Raw genomic sequence first — 17628 nt, 5'->3', positions numbered from 1 at the left:
GGTCCTCAGTAAACGTAATACAACATTTTTTTCTGCCACATGGCATCGTTTTGTTACTGATTACATCCCAGGTTGCAGCACAGTAATACAACAGAGACCTTATTTCGTGATATTGATTGATTTTAATGTTGATTGATCCAACACCAAAGATTCTATTCTACCTTAAATGATCTTTCCAAAATCGTTTCAGTTGTTCATTAACTCGTTGGAATGAGACATAAGAATAATGGTAACTATTCCCTTCCCAAGCTGTAGAGAGAACGGAGAGAAAAAGGGCTTTGGTGCCCACTGTAAAAGTGCTGGTTGACAAGTAGCTAATGCTAATGCTAATGTACTTTTTGGTGGGTAACATAAGGTTTTGACACCGTTCAACACACTCAGTTATTTGATGTAGATTGATACAACAAATAACATAGACTCTGGGCTAACCGACTAATTAATCAGTAAGGTTAACTGTATAGATAGACGACTAATCTAATGGTTATTTAGCCAGCTAGCACGCCCCTGTCTTCTGCCTCAATCTCCCAGCGCTGCAAGGCTTCAGTCGGGATGAGAGCTGATAACAGCCCCGGGGACACATCCATTCCACAGTCAGCCCCCAGCCAGCTAGCAGCAATCCACTATTATTCCAGCCCTGGCCGGGGGACACATCCACAGTCACCCCCCAGCCAGCTAGCATCCATCCACTATCATTACAGCCCCGGCCCGGGGACACATCCACAGTCAGCCCCCAGCCAGCTAGCATCCATCCACTATCATTACAGCCCCGGCCCGGGGACACATCCACAGTCAGCCCCCAGTCAGCTAGCAGCCATCCACTGTCATTACAGCCCGGGGACACATCGACAGTCAGCCCCCAGCCAGCTAGCATCCATCCACTATCATTACAGCCCCGGCCCGGGGACACATCGACAGTCAGCCCCCAGCCAGCTAGCAGCCATCCCGGTCAGCACTTACCTCCAGTGCTAAGGACGCTAACGGCAGTTTACCGTACCGTCGGGAAACAGACCCAGACACCCGAGTCAGAACAGCGGCCACTCGCAACGTTAGCTACACCTCCATTAGCGTTACTGGTTCCCCCTCTTTTTCTGTTAGCCGTCTGTAAAGTTAGCTAAATTTACCAGACAAAACAGGAATAATCTATTTTTGTTTGGACCAGTTTCCACCTTGTGAGTGAGGATATTTAGTTTTTTGGAGACTAGGGACGTTTTTAGAAAGTGAAGACATTTTTGGAAAGGGATATTTTTAGGGAGTGGTAACATTTTTGAAAAGGTAGGACACGTTTGGGAAGTGAGGACATATTTGGGGAGTGACATTTTGGGACATGAGTGCACTGAAAAGTGTGGGCATTTGTGGAAAATAGGGAAATTTTTTAACATGGGATGTTAATGTTGGAAGACTCTTCAGTACACAAGCTTCAGCTTTACACACTATGTGTTAGGACATGTTTTGTTTTTTCTAGTTTGGGAATATTTTTTTCAACAAAGGGTATTCTTTAGAAAATCGGACGTTATGTCCAGGGCTGTTTGAGGTTTAAGGCCTTTAGGTTTAAGGTTAAAATTGCTGTTTATTAAACCTCAGTTAGTATTTGACACAATTTAGTCCCATTTATATCAGTAACAAAGGGACACTCCACAGATTTTACATATGGGGATTGTTTCATTTTCAAGAGTACAGTATTCAGTAATGTGGAAAACAGGTGTATCATGTCTTTTGCAGCTCTACAGGAGCTTTGCCAAGTCGGTGAAGATCCATGATGATGTCATTGTGATGTCATAAGGGTTACTACAGCTTGGGTCTCAGACCAGTTGTAAAAATGTGTTTCAAACTAGAGGTGCGGCGTTTGAAAGAAGTGGGTCTTAAGATGAGACCATCAAGTTGCATTATGGATGAATGTGGTCTTTTTGGATCTTGACTAATAAGGAAAAAAGATATCGAGGCCTCTGCTGCTTCAATTTTAAACATAATTTTATTAAATCTGTCTCTCAAAAAAGGCCCGTGGAAGTAAATTACTGAACTGCTGTTGATAAAAACCAGAAGGCTGAGGGGTTAGTCTTTCACTTCAGGTAACATCATGTCAGGAAAAATGACACCTTTCGAATAGGAAAATTAAAATGAGGAAAAAATTACAAAAACAAGCGCGCCTCTAAAAAAACGGCACAGCGACAGAAAGTAGCTGTCGCTTCCAGGGCGTGCTTGATTTATGTTTTGATTTTTTTGTTGGTGATTTTGTTTTCTTTAATAACGCCTAATAAAATGTTCGCAAACCATCTGTTCTTCTTTCCCCCTGATGCCTTGCCCAACGGTTCCCAAGACCTGGGACTGGCACCACGCCCAAACACATCTATTCATCCCTTTCTCCCTCTCTTCCTCCCCTACCCACTTCCTTTCTTTTCCTACTTCCTCTGCCCTCCCTTGCCTCGTCTCCCTCTCGCTCCTCTGCCCTCCCTTCTGTCTTCTTTCCTTCTTCCTCTATCCTTCTTCCTCATGCCTTCTCTACATTTTCCTTCTTTGTGCTCCTTCTCTCCTTCCTTTGTTCCTTCCTCTCTCTTCTTCATCCTCGCTTGCTCTCCTTGTCTCCCACTTGGTCCCCTTCTGTCTTTTTTTGCCATTTCCTTCCTCGCCCCATCTATGTTCTTTCTCTTCTTCACACAATTGTCTCTTCTGTCTTTCCCCACCTCTGCTTCTCCTCCGCCTTTTTCCTCCATTTTTATTCTTAGTGATCTCCTCTTTCATTCTTTTTTCTCTGTCCTTTATATCTCCCTCCTCACCAGCATGTCTATGCTTTTTCTTTCCTCTCCCTTTCTCCATCATTTCATCCCTCTTTTCTCTTTTTCCTCTTTTCCCTTCTCTGAATTCTTCATTCTTTTTTCTTCTTCCCTTCTTTTCCCCCTTTCCCTCTTTCTCCTTACCTAGTGACCTCATCCTTCATTCCTACCCCTCTCTCCCCTCCTTCACTTTCTCCCCACTCTTCTCCGTTTTTCTTTCCTACCCATTTAAACCTCTCTCGCCCGTTATGCATATTCATAAACCTGCAAACATTCCCATCCAATAGCGTTTAATCCCTCCCTGTATTAGTGTGTGTGTGTGTGTGTGTGTGTGTGTGTGTGTGTGTTTGTGTGTGCGAAGGGTTAAGGGAAGAAAATACACACACACTCCTTCTCCCAAACATCTAGCAGCTGGCCAACAGATGGGGCCCGCAGCCAAAAAAGCAGCAGCGGCAGCGCCACACAAATAAAAAATTACAAGACGCCAGTGGAATTTATTTAAGGGCCTGGATGGGGGGGGGGTAGAGGGGCTGCACCTCCTCTTTCTCCTCTTTTTCGCCTCACTTACATCACTCCCTTTCTCCCTCATTGCCCAAAATGTACATGATTGTCTGCACTCCATCCTCAGCCTTTTCATCCGTGCATCCAACACCATAATTCCAAAACCGATATGAATTCCTTTATGGATGGGCTGTCTGTATGTACAAAAAAATATCCATTACGCTCAGAACATCCTAAGAATTAACCAGAAAAGATGACAAATCTCAGACACTCAAACGAAAGTGACCAACATTAAATGAAAAGGCTGTATAGAAATTGGTTGTGTGTGGTGGATGGGCAAAATCAACACAGGACTGTCACTTTAAAATTAGCTGAAATTAGTGATTGAGTTTTACAAATTGATGACGTCCTCCTTTTAGTAGTTTAACGTGACGCATTTTAATCCATGGAGGATATTTTTATTTATAAATGAAAATTGAAAGTCCATAGAGAAAATGAAAAGGGATCAAATAAAAAGGTTATTTTTGGCGATAAGGCAAAGTTCAAATGAAAAACGGAAGTTTGAAAATCTAAAGTGACAATGAAAAAAGTCAAAATGTAAACTAATAGTGTATGCAAATGAGGAGAAGGAGGCGTGGCCAAAGGGTGGAGGGAGGGTTTGAAACGGTTGGGGTGCAGAGGCACCGTATGGACTGGGGTGGGGGGCTCACTGTCGAACAGGGTTGTAGGGGGGACAATGGCGCCATATTGATGAAAGTGTTACATTTCTGTCCATTTTCTGACTTTTATTGAAAATGTCCTCCATAGTTACTAACCCCAAGTATTGTTGTTCCCGAAAGCTTTAGTGTGTAACTATTTCATATTAATCAACGTCTGTTACATTCGAGCTATTGCCAAATGGGTTGATACAAAACTAATTAAAGGACAATTCTGGCACAAAATGAAATTAGGGGTTATTAACATGTTCACTAAGTCGACCGTTCTCTGGGATGTGTGCATGCTAATTGAATGCGCTCTAGCTTAAAACAAGCTAGCGCAAACCGGTGATTAGCTTATAATGCTAGCTTTCAGGTAGAAGGTAAAATGCTATTTTATACCGCTAACAAGGCTCAAAATAGCACCACACTTCAACGGTAGTATAATGAGGGCCCCTACATGTAACCCAAAGCATTGAGAACTTGGAAAGTGTACAGACAGTGTATTAAAAAGATAGTTTAGAAAGACAGTAGGGCCGCCATTTTGTTTTCAAAGATTGCTATGTTTAGAAGATTGTCGACCGGTGACTTTGAATGTCAACTGAAGATTATGACCTCTATTGAAGAGCAGATTATGTTTTTCCAATCCTCTGTGTCCTCCTTGGCTACTAGTAACTGCATGGACTAGGAGGTGGAAGGGTGGGGGGGTAGGGGATGGTGCAAGGTCACAGAAGGCTTGTATCACGTGGATGCCAGTGTTGTCATTACTTAGAATTCCTCAATGGGGCGCCAGAAACTACGCACTACAGCTTTCCCGTTTCACAACGTTAACTACGTGGTTAAAACTGTGCCTGTTACCTGAAATAGATTGGTCACATGACTGAAATCCCCACCGCGGTCACATGTTACAGTCACATGTTTGCAAATGGCCAGCGTGCAGCAGGAAATACAGCGCTCATGTTGTAAACGTCATTTTGGGAGTCATTTACAACTGAACTATTCTGTCGTTGAGGTTTGAGGATGTGTTGTACTGTCGGGTGTTTCTATTATTTTGTCCACCAATGTATATTAATAAGGGCAGGCTAAATAAGAGAAGCAGCTCCACAAACTTCATTCTCCGAGTGATAACACAAGAAGTTAACATTAGAACCGCTATTTAAGGACGATTCACTTTCTTCAGTTCAGCCTTGAATTGCTTCATTCTGTTGGTTTGCTTTTGTAAAATTGGCTTTTAATTGAAAAAATGTGCCTTAAAAACTTCAAACTCCTTCCCTAGCTGAAATCTCTTGATTTCTGACTCTCTTCTTTCATCCTCTCATTTCTGAATATTACTAGTGCTATGTGTATTACAAATTCTGAAAATGAAATATTTCCTCGATCAATCTGTCATGTTGATGAAATGTTTCCTTTTTGTTGCTTGTCCTCCATAATCATTTCTGACCCTCTTCAGGCCGGGTTGTTCAGCTGCTTCCAATCAGAATGTGTGTGTGTGTGTTTGTGTGTGCGTGTGTGCACTCCGTGTGTGTTGTATATTAGAACCAATGTCAATTTTGAGGAAATTTGCTCTGCCCTTCCCTCCATTTACCCCATTTAGTCCTATACCTGTACACGCACACATACACACACACACACACACACACAAACATACACACACACACACGTTTAGAGTAAGTAGGGGAAGTAAAAATGAGGTAGAAATTGGAGGAATGGAATAAAAAAACAAGTGAAGGGAGGACCGAGATGATGTTTTCAGTCTGCTGAGACTGCATGTGGATTTTTGTTGGCCAGATGACCCCTAACTCCCTCTCTCTCTCTCTCTCTCTCTCTCTCTCTTTCTCACTCTCTTTCATTGTGGGTCTTCCACACTCTGCCTCTCAACTTTACTTCCTCTCCTCCGCTTGTATTGCCAACATGAACGGAAAACGGCAGAGGGGGTTCCAAAGGAGAAAAAAGGAGGACAGAGGAAATTGTTGAGGAAAAGAGGATGGAAAAAAGGGAAGAGATGAGGAAAGAGAAACAATGAGGAAGGGGAAAAGGAGAAAGCATAAAGGAGGAAAGATGGAAGCTGTAAAACGGAAGAAAAAATAGGAGAGGAGACTAGAAGGAGACTCATCCCCAGGGGGCACTGTTTGTCCTTGTAGCAAAACCACACACAAACACACACACACACACACACACACACACACACACACACACACACCACATATACACTTCATTCCACGTGCACGCACATACACACACACACACATACACACACACACACACACACACACCACACGCACACATGCAGCACACTTCACAAGCACATATGTGCACACACACCACGCAGGTACACACGCCACAAGCACACGCACAAACACACACACACACACACACACACACACACAAACAGACCACACACACACACACACAACAACACGCACACAAACACACACACCAAATGCAAGCACACACACACACTCCAAACACAGGCACGCACACACACGCACATACACAAACGGAGAGAGAGAAAGAGAGAGAGAGAGAGAGAGAGAGAGAGAGAGAGACAAGAAAAAACAAGGAAAAAATACTTTTGGTAAAAAATAAACCAACTTCCTCTTTGTCAAGTTGTTTACACACAAGTTAATAATAAAATGTCATATATTAACTTATTGTAAAAACACTGGTCATTTCATCTATTAGTATCCACCATATTTTATGTGTAAGTTGTTAATGAGTTGATCTTTATGTGTTTTACCCTCTAAGTACAAAATTTCTCCCTGAAATGTAGTGAAGTAGAAGTATTAAGTAACACAAAATTGTAATTGTACTGTACAAATACTAGTGTACAGTAGTTGACTAAATATACTAACTTATGTTTCACCACTGCAGACACAAGAGCAGATATCCAGTGATGAAATAATTACAAGAGCACATAAATATAGTTTTTAAAGCCCCGCGTGTGGCTTTTTGATGCTAGAGTACTTAAACCAAATGCTTACACATGCTAACATTCATGATAGTGAAGTAGCATAAACATGTACTTTATAGTTTAAAGAATGGAAAGGGAGGTTTTGATAGTTGGTTTTAGTTCAGACTAAGTCTTTAGATTTGTATGAACCCGTGAACTTTATGAACTTTACTTGAGCACCCCCCTCAGGACAAAATTGACATTTTTAGCAACAAGAATGACTGAATCATCAGCATATTGTTTGATCTGTTGAACACTTTTCATATTGTCGTGGCTTTAACGAACACAATATGCAAAATTCTGCTGCTACTATTTATTCATTATTACTGTTCACCATTAAAACTCCTTGATCATGTAAATACTGTATCATAAAAATTCTTTTAACTATGTAAAACCGTGCATATCCACACTCAGCACATTTCCTTTTTTATCCTGATATTTATAAACTTCGTGCAACTGTGACAAAATTTCCCTTCGGGGATCAATAAAGTATTTCTGATTTCTGAACACGGCAGCCTGTAGAGGAATATAGCAGCTCTTTAGAGTGTTATTTGGAAACAAAGTGGGAATTTTTATGCAATTTCAGTTAAAAAAATACACATCCAAGTATTACTTCCACATTCTGTTACAAGTCCAATGGGATCAGGTGTGCCCACTATGTAGACCTTTTCATCCTTTCCCCATGCTGCCCACCTGCGCTGCACCTGACGTCAACCCCACTGAGACACACACTCACCGTCATCACAACAAACACACACACACAAGCTAAAAACACACACAGACCAACACAAAACACCCCTGAACTACACCGTACATCCCCTTCATCCCCATCATTCACCCATTGATCTTTGAAATGCATTGGCTCTGTTGGTGGCTAGCAGGAACTGCATTAAGATTTTAAAACAAGGGGTTGGGGGGGGGGCTGGGTAGCTCACCTCATAGAGCAGGCGCTGATATATAAAGAGGGTTACTCCTCGATACAGCGATCCCAGGTCGACTCCGCACTTGGCTGTGTGTCATTCCCTCTCTCTGTCTCTGGCAAGTTTCACCAGCCAGTAGCTGTTTGTTAAAAAGTGGATGATTTATGACGATCATATTTGTAAATGCAACATTCTTGTCTGTCTTGGACTATGGTGATAATTTACACATGCATTCATGCTCCCATTGTCTTCCTTCTTTGGACGTTGTGTTTCATGGAGCCTTGAGATGTCGGGTGGTTCTCCCTCTCCATTCGGCATTGGGTACACTGGCATCTTTTTATTTATAAAGCGGTATCAGGACTTCTTCCTCCTTACCCTCCCGAGGTCTGCAGGGACACATCACCTGCCCTCCCAGGATCTGGTTTCATTGACAGTCCCTAAAGCCCACACTGACTTTGGCAAAAAGGCTTTTAATTTTGCACCATCTGCATGGAATCAGCTTTAGAATGAACTCCAGTTGAAGGAGTTGGTCTCTGGTATTCTTTAAAAAGCTTTTTAAAGGACCTTGCAGAAAGGCAGTCTGGATGTCCCTGTTTTTAAATTGATTTAGGACCCAGGTTTTTATAATGACATCGTTTTTTGAATATGAGTGAAAGTGTTTATCTACCTGAAAGTGTCTCTGTGTCTATTTGAAACCGTGCTGCTGTCACTTGCCAGGACACTCTTTTAAATAAAGGGTTGAATGAATGAATGAATATAACATATCCGCTTCAGAGCATTTAAAAGCAACACTGACGCGAGGATGAGCACAGGAGCAAAGCAAAAAGCTTCCTAACATTTCCCCAGGGTAAGAGGAGTAAATGGATCACTTTGGATGGATCAGACATCTTTGTGCATCCAGGACAGAGATAAGTCTAGGTTGGGTTTTACTTCGTATACACGTAAAAAGTTATTTTAGGAATTTTTCTGTTTCATTTCACAGATTTGTGCTGTTTTTTTTTTTTTTTAAAAGCACGAAAATATCAAACAAATACAAAAACACGCTGTGAATTTAACATTGTAAAAAACATCAAAAGGCCTTTAAGACATTAAATGAATGTATCTTTAAATTTATCATTTCACAAATAGGTATCTTGTATTTAATAGATTAAACTGTTAATATCAAGTTTATTCTTTAAATGCATTTCTTAAATTAGGAACTTTTACACATGTTAAAACAAATTTTCTAATGTAAGAAACAGTTAATGAATGAATGAGATTTCAAATACTATTCATTAATTAAGATAGATAGATAGATAGATAGATGGATAGATAGATAGATAGATAGATAGATAGATAGATAGATAGATAGATATTGATCCCAATAAAATGACAAATTACAGTATTACAGCAGCAAAACCAGTCAAACAGCACATAATATACATATAAATTAAATACTAGGATACAATATACATAAAGTACATACAATATACATGAAATAATAATAGGAATAAAATACAACAACATATATATTTTGTTAAACATTAAAAGCCCAAAAATACACACAATATCATTTAAAATTGAAGCTACAGTGAGGTATTGTCTGTTAAATTCCAGTATTTGATTTTGGTGCTTTTTCCATTTTTTTTTTTTTATATATATATATATATATATATATATATATATATATATATTTATCATTTTTATCTTTTTTTATCTTTTTTTATCTTTTTTTAAATTTTTTTTATTTTTTTAAAATCTTTTTTGTTAATTCTTATTATTTTTTTACTGTCCACAAAGACTAGATGCAGCCAGAGGAAACTGCTGATCTGCAAATCTTCAGCCAATGCCTATTCCAGGGGGATGGGGGGGGGTGGGGGCTGCCAATTATAATAGCTCTGCCATTATTAACTATTAAGCTTATTTTAATGTTAGTACTCTAATTAAAAAGTGTATCCTAGTTGCACGGCATTGTTGGGCAGCTTGGGAGTTATTGGAAGATTTGATAGGTAAACAGTCCCTGTGCTAGGCTAGGCTAAACATGCCGTGGGTCCATCTTGGTACTGGATGCACAGAGATTAAACTAACATCTATCTTCTCATGTGACTCTGGGGACGATGGAAAACAAACATATCTTAAACAGTTCTTTGAGAAGTATGTCAACATTACGGACATGATTTTTAAGGATCTCAGATCATTTTAGTGACAAAAATCACCGTCAGTGGATTAAATTGACAATTCACATTTGTCAATTTACCATTAGTTTCAAAGATTGTTGTTCTCATCAGTCACTTGTTCACAAAAACATTAGACAATAAGTAATAGAAATTGGACTTTTTCAAATGTAATACCTTTCAACTTGCCGTATGTAACTCGCTGTGTGTAACTTTTTCGTTTGTGTGTGTGTGTGTGTGTGTGAATGCCCAGGGGCCCGGGTTGACAGGATCTAAAATAAGCAGCTTTTTTTCTGGTTTGAAGCAGCCACCTGTGGACAACAGTCTGTGTGTGTTTGTGTGTATATGTGTGTTTGTGTGTGTGTGTGTGTGTTTTCACTAGACGTCTCACTGTGTGGTTTGTGTGTTCGGTGCGTATCTGTCCTGCTTTATGGTTTTGTGTTTTAGCCCATATTTTGACCATTTTGGTCATCCAGCCCTGCAGATGTTCTTACAACGGAGCTGTTCCACATGCCAAACCAAAACCAGTGGTAAAAGAAACGTCCCAGAATACTTTGCAAATGAAGAAGGCTGAAAACCAGTGAAAACAACCAAGGATTTGTACAAATGTAAGCATTTCTCAGTATGTATAGTGTAGGTTTTAAGTGAGACATATTACCTTTTAGATATGAACTGTGTTCATCTGTACTGTGGTATTCATATTTCAAAATATAAAGTCCCAAATCTTGATAAACTGTATAAAAAGCATGTGTAAAATTCACCTTTCAAAATTAATTTCACATTTTCTATCTCCTGTAACACTGTAGAGATAATAGGAGTTATGTAGACTAAAAATGTGTGTGTGTGTGTGTGTGTGTGTGTGTGTGTTGAGTAAGTGACTGGTGGGGAGTCCTCATCTGCTCTCTATGCCCTCTCTCACCCCTCTCCCCCATCTCCCTGTGTGTTGACGTCAGTATCGGTGAACCAGACCACAGGCTGCCTGCAGAGCCCCTTTGATCCCACACTCCACTCTATTAGAGCTCTCATGTGGACTTCACATCACACACACGCAGAGATGGTCTGTAGCCTGTCATTTGTCTGTGGTTTAATAAAGTTCTCTTTGACCGACTGACTAAGGGAGGAACTGAGCTGTCAGGTGGACAAAAGCATTACAGCATACAAACATAATGTAAGATTGTATTATTATACTGTGGGACTACATTATGATCTCAAAGATTGACATTTTTATTTTTCTAGAACTACATTATTCTTTAGAGGTACATCATACTGTAATAGGTTACGTAAAGCATATTTAACCCATGGCATACGTAATGGGACGTTGCAATGCCCTTTAACTGGTGTTGTACCAATTGGCGATCAGATTGTATGGTGTCGATTAAAGGAATGATCAGCAACTGTTTTTTCCCATGCATAGGCCTATATTAAAGCAATTAAATTACAACCGGTTTACCGTCTCTTTTCCGTGGATCTGACACCTGATGGGCTTCTTTCTGACAGTCACCCAGCCTCCTGGCTACATTAGGTCATGTTACTGGGGGCTGAAATACAGCCAAGCCAACTCTGTTGTAATTCCTACACCGTTCAACTGATTTGGATGGAATACCTTCTAATTAAAGCTGAACGTCTGCAGTTAAAGCACATCTTGTTCATTTCATTTCAAATCCATCGTGGTGGTGCATAGAGCCAAAAAGATTAGAATTGGGTCAATGTCCCAATTTGTTTTGACCCGACTGTACTGTATTCAAATAATGAGGGAAAATGTCAAGATAAAACTAAATGTAAAATCCTAACGACTGGATATTAAAATAATCAAAGGTAAATAACAGAATATAGAAATGGAGGAAATACTAAAAAGGGACAGGAGTTGACATTACAGCTACACTCAACAGGAGGGGCAACTAGAGATAAGTTGCTTAAGACGTCATAAAAACAAAGCAAACAAAATAGAAAGTAATAAAATCAATGAATAAAACAAGTCACAACAAAAGGCACACGTTAAAACATGCACCCATGAGAAGAACCAGACACTTATTTCATAACTATACTAGTGTAGTTTGCTTCAGGGAACTTTTACTTGCGTTAGTATTTACCTCTGCGAAACACATGAAAAAACTAAAACCACTCGGGAAAAAACACATACAGGGTTAATCCTACATTGAGCGCACGGAGACATCTCTCTGGGAACATTGTGGAATCAGTACATTTTGTGGGGTGGCAGTAGCTCAGTCCTTAGGGAGTTGTGTTGGGGACCTGGGGGGGGGGGGGTCGCTGGTTCAAGTCTCCTTATGGACCAAAGTACAGAATGTGGACTAGTAGCTGTAGAGATCCCAGTTCTCCTCCTGGGCACTGCAAAGGTGCTCTTGAGCAAGACTGAACCCCTGTTCAGCAGGTGCAGCCCCCCCACTCTGACATCTCTGTGATTTCCTCATTGGGGATCAACAAAGATTATCAATTATTAGTATTTTTCATACTTAAAATTACATTTAAACAAGGTAGCGCTACAATTACCCAGGAGACACTGCAGAGAGGAAGAGAACGATTTGCAAACTGCGTTTACACTGATTAGTGCATTCCCATTGTCCATTGCCCCATTGTGTGGGCGGGGCCATGGGCAAATTAAAGGACAAATCCGGCGCAAAAGGAACCTCGGGGTTAATAACACCGAGGTGTACCGGGTTCGACTGTTCTCCGGGATGTTTTCATGTTAATCCAACGTGACCAGTTTTATCGCAAACCGCTCATTACCTTGTAGTCATCGGGGCATGGGTAAAGTAAAAAGAAATCGCTAGTTCTCTACCACTAACAGCTCAAAATTAGATTAGATTAGATTAGATTCAACGTTGTTGTCATTACGCAGGTACAGGTACAATGCAACGAAACGCAGTTTAGGTCTAACCAGAAGTTCAATAGCATTAAGTGCAGGATATACAATGGTTTCATAAGTGCCGGACATGGCTATGTACTGAATAAATATAGAACTGAATACAATTATAAACACACAACACCACACTTCCACGGTAGAGACATGGTAGAGAGAGGACTTTGTGAGTGTACAGACAGTTTATCAACAAAGACTTTTTGTTGATCCTGTCTTGTGTCCCCCTGTGTCGGTTTGTTCCGTTTCCTGTTTTACTTTGGTAGTATGGCTTCCTGTCTTGTCTTGTCTTGTCTAGCGTCGCTTTGTTTGTCTGATTGTCCTGCCCCGCCCTAATGTGAATCACCTGGTGTGTCACCTGTTCCCCATTACCTCGTTACCTCTTGTATTTAACCCTGGCGTTCGCTTTGTCTCTTGTCAGATCATTCTGGTTCGTCTGTATGTTGTTCCTCGTGCTCCTGCTGCTCGTGCGGCTCCTGTTACCGGCATTCCCTGTGAGTTTTCCCTGTCGTTTTGTCCTGTTTGTTAGTAGACCTTTTTCCCCCTGGACTCCTGTGGTTTTTGTCTTTTTTGGGACTCTCTGATTTTTCCCCGGACATCTAGCTCTTGTGTTCCTTGTGGATGGTTTCCTCGTTTATAACCCCCTGTTTACGGCTCCACCTGCCTCCTCGTCTCTGCAATCAGGTCCTCATTCCTGCCTCCCCCTTAACAGGTTACCCTAATATTATTGTGTCTAATAAACAGGTTTCCACTCAGCTCAGCAGTGTGGACAATTATTCTATGACAACTTCACAACAGCATAATCGAGGGGAAATTAATAAATCCGGGGCAGACATCACAATGTTAGGTTACACTGCAGCTTTTTATTCTTCGGCTTCAGTTTTTTCACCCTCCTCCTTCATCAAAGGTGAAAATGTACATAAATGGAGTCTCTCTTTTCCTTCGCTTGTCTTCACACCTTCCTCATAAATTCTGCCAAGTCCCCCCCCATAGGTGTGCTGTAGCTCGCTGACGTGCCGCAGGAAATGGCAACGAGCTTAGAAGAAAATGTTATCAGCTGTTTATTTTATTTCCAGACTTAGAGGCCAAAAATTGTTGTGTAAGGAAATAAAGAATCACATGTTGCATTTATTGTTGCATTTTGCAGCTCCTTTTCATGTTTTCATACTGTCTGGTTGTTTTATACTGTAAGTGCAATTCAATCAGAAGTTAAACTAATTGCAAAGACAAACTTTTGCCAGATTTTGTGAGACGCAAGAAGAAAAGAAATCTAGTTTTCTTTCACTCATCTGCACCCGATTTGAATAAAAAGTCTAATCAAACAGAACGTTTTGGATGATCGTTTGAACTTTGAATGCCAGTTTAACGTATGTTATTTTTTTTTTTCTTCTTTTGTTTAACAGGCTGTTAAGGTGAGAAATTCTCACTTTCACAGCTTTTGTCTTCTTTGGTTGCTCCTCCTCTCATGCTGCCGTTGTTTCATTGTTCTCATTGCTGGTTTGTTAATGTAATAAATATGACAGCGGGAGTTCATCTTAGCATGCAGAGTAAACAGTGTTTCTACATTTCTTTCTGTATAGGTCTGCTGCTACTTTCCAATGCTGCTTACAATACAAGATAGATTTAGCGCTGTGACGATGTCCCAGTCCCCTTTTCGTCATGGTGCCTGGCCTTCAACTGGAGATCCTTCCAATGTCCATCAGGCCGTACATTGATGTAATACTAATGCACAAATTTCTGTACAGTGTGCATTGCTCATAGTATTGCATTGCCTGACTTTCCTCCATAGTGCGGTGGAGAAAGAAAAAGGTTGCTCTTGTTTCTTTAAACCAATCACAATCGTCTAGGGACAGAGCCACGACGCCTCGGAAAGGAAATTGTTTTGGTGGAAACTGTGTACGTAGATGTTGTTTTAGTCTCACAACAGCAAATGGACATCTGGCCAAAAATAAGGGACATCTCATTTCCAGTGGCACCTGAACAATCTCAGACAAATAAAATGTTGTTGATATACATTACACTGCTTATAATGCACACACCAATGATCTGTGGCAGAACAGTTTGCACGGCTTAAAGTAAATCTTGGGGAGTACTACTGCAAGTAAAATACAAAGTTGTGCAAAATCCTTTTTGTGGCTCCAAAGGGAGTTATGTGAAGTACCTCAAGGGATGTCACTGGAGTCAACCTCTGTTGGATTCTGAAGACTGCAAGTTTTAAAAAGAAAATGAAAAATCTGGGGGTGTGGAGTTGGAAAGAAGTGAGCTCACCAGACCTCTGTACCACCTCTGCTTGAGGGTAGCAGCTCAATGTTACTAGCATACCACCCGACACATCCAAATCCCTAACTGAACCGTCAATTGTCAAGTTGCATTGCGGGTGATGTACACTAGTGTATGTAATGTGGAATGTTTGCACAAGAAAGATAAATGTGTGGAATTTAAAAAGATGATATCTCCGGTTCTGCTGCACCGTCTATGATCTTTTGCTACTGTCCATCCTGAGACTGACAATGTTACAGGAGGGCAATGCTAAATTGTTAGAGTACTTTTTCTACCGTACCATAGTTATCATCCACAGATATATGTAGAAAGCGAGCTTTTACAAAACCATGGCGTTCACAGTAAGACCTTCCAGGATTTTGCAGACTTTTTTTGAGATTGTTGCGGCCCAAAAGGCCTGATGTTGCGGGAGCTTTTGTAAAACATCGCCGTAAAAGTTTTTGCATGTTGTATGTAGGTTTTTGTTTGTTTCAATGAAGTTGCGCCAGACAGAGGAAGTTGCAAAGAAAGTTGCAAAAAAAAGTTCAGATTTTCTCGTTTAGTTCTATAGTTGACAGCCTAAAAGGCTCAGGATGCTGCAAATGTTGTTATACTACAATAATGGCTGGTGGATTTAAGACACAATACAAAAATACAAACAACAATAATTTATTGAAAGAATCAAAACTGAACATGTCTGTCAGTGGCTTGTTGATATTTACATTGTTAATTAAAACTTTCTGCAACATCAGAGTGAAAAATCCTTACAGCGTACATTGATGTTAAAATGTTAAAATGTATTCAGATTGGAAGGACGGTCTAACATGTTTTGTGCGGCCTTTCACTTTGTTTTGTTGGCAAATGTAAGATGTTCGAGTCACACACGTCTTGTCTTCATATCAGAAACAAGGAAATGAATTTGGCGACATACGTGGGACGTCATCCTGTTTTCACTCCCGTTTGGTCATCGGCTCTCGGAGTCACATACTGATACAAAGTCTGGCATGTGGGACTGCTGGGATTGGTTGACGTTGCAGGAAACTTTACCAATCCCAGCATTATTGGTCAAATTTGCGGAAAAGTTGCGGGTTTTGGTCAAAATCGCGGGTCACACCAAAGTCGCATGATTGGTTGAATTTGCGGAATTGGCGCTGGAGGGACTGGTTAGAATGTGTTGTCATTGAATATAATCCAGTTGGTTTCACAGAGTGTGACGACCCCTCTCAATCTGCTTTCCTGTCATGTTCTGCTTCTTTGTCTGCTGGTACTGGGGGTGGGCGGGTAGGTGGATCCGGGAGGATTTTCTGTGCCTGGCCATAAGGGCGTGGCTTACATAAGGCATAAAGGACTGCCCTCCTGGCAAAATTATGAATCCTACTAAGGCCAGGCCAAGACTCGCCCTTCAATAGCAGCTTGATTGGTTGGGGTTAGGCATTGACAACTTAAGTGGTTAGGATAGCCAATTGGAGAGAGGATAGGACCTCTACATGTAAACATGGACGCCTGGCTAACAGTAGTGTGTGAATGTTATTGAAGGGGGGGGGTCTTTGTGTGGACATAGTAGGATCGGTAAGTCCTGGGAGTCTCAACTTCAGAGAGACAATTTTGCAGGAACCAATCACAAACTGGCTTATCTACTGAGCTCGCTACTGGCGGCTTTAACATGATGACAATAGAGAAGCGCTGTCTACATTCAACAAGGCGGCTACCGAAGCGCTGCAACCCGTTGATGCCGCTGGCGCTTCAACGTCACCCGTATCATTCTCTGATTGGTTGAAGTACTTTCCAATTGCGTAGAGAGTCATTTGAACTATGCCCGTTAGCCTCTTGTGTCTCAAATCTTTTGAGCTTGGCTCGTTCTGATGATAACCAGACTAGGCAGCTGCACCTTACAACACACACATCATACCATCCATTCACCCATCCACACATTGCACGACTGATGTCTTCTACACTTACACACCCCACCAATTCCCTTATGTTGAGTTAAGTTGTGTTATTAGTCTAGTTAGTTAAATAAACTAGTTTTTGACTAATCTATCTGTCTATGGTGTACTTTTTGTTGCCGTCCTTAAGTCAGGTGGTAACAAGAGTCATCACCTATCCACATTCTGGTGTTGTGCTATGGGTTGGTAGATTTTATTATGTATACTGAGCACCTGGGGCACAAAAAAAAAAAATTCTATCTAGTGTTAGCTTATCTCGAATAAGCAAGAGGGGGAAAAAAATGAGGAGAAAAGAAAAAAAAAGATGGGAAAACAGAAGGGAAGGTGCAAAAGTAAGAGAAGAACATCAGTGGAGGGAAAGGTGGAAACACAATAACAGGATTCAGAAGAGGATAGGAAAGAAGACAAAAAAAGAGGATAAGTGACATAAAAAACCAAAACAAGAGCAAGATGAAGAGACAGAAGTCCAGGAACAAGGGAAGAGAGGGAAAGGAAGAGCAACACTGAGGGGAGGATGAGGAGGAGAATAAGTATATGGAAGAAAAAGATAAACATTTACCC

At 40.9% G+C, this 17628-nt stretch overlaps 1 long non-coding RNA gene across 1 annotated transcript in view; it reads right to left on the bottom strand.

Annotated features, from left to right (window-relative positions):
* LOC117959036 overlaps nt 1-13289 on the bottom strand; it is a 14318-nt gene extending 1029 nt beyond the window's left edge. The window contains exon 1 of the long non-coding RNA XR_004659863.1: nt 13243-13289. This is a non-coding gene — a long non-coding RNA (uncharacterized LOC117959036). The remainder of the gene's footprint in view (nt 1-13242) is intronic.
* Nucleotides 13290-17628: the final 4339 nt, after the last annotated feature.

The sequence above is a fragment of the Etheostoma cragini genome, chromosome 16 (genome assembly GCF_013103735.1).
Source record: "Etheostoma cragini isolate CJK2018 chromosome 16, CSU_Ecrag_1.0, whole genome shotgun sequence".
Lineage (NCBI taxonomy): Eukaryota > Metazoa > Chordata > Actinopteri > Perciformes > Percidae > Etheostoma > Etheostoma cragini.
Note: the sequence above shows the minus strand (reverse complement) of the source record. Positions and strands in the feature narration are given on the sequence as shown.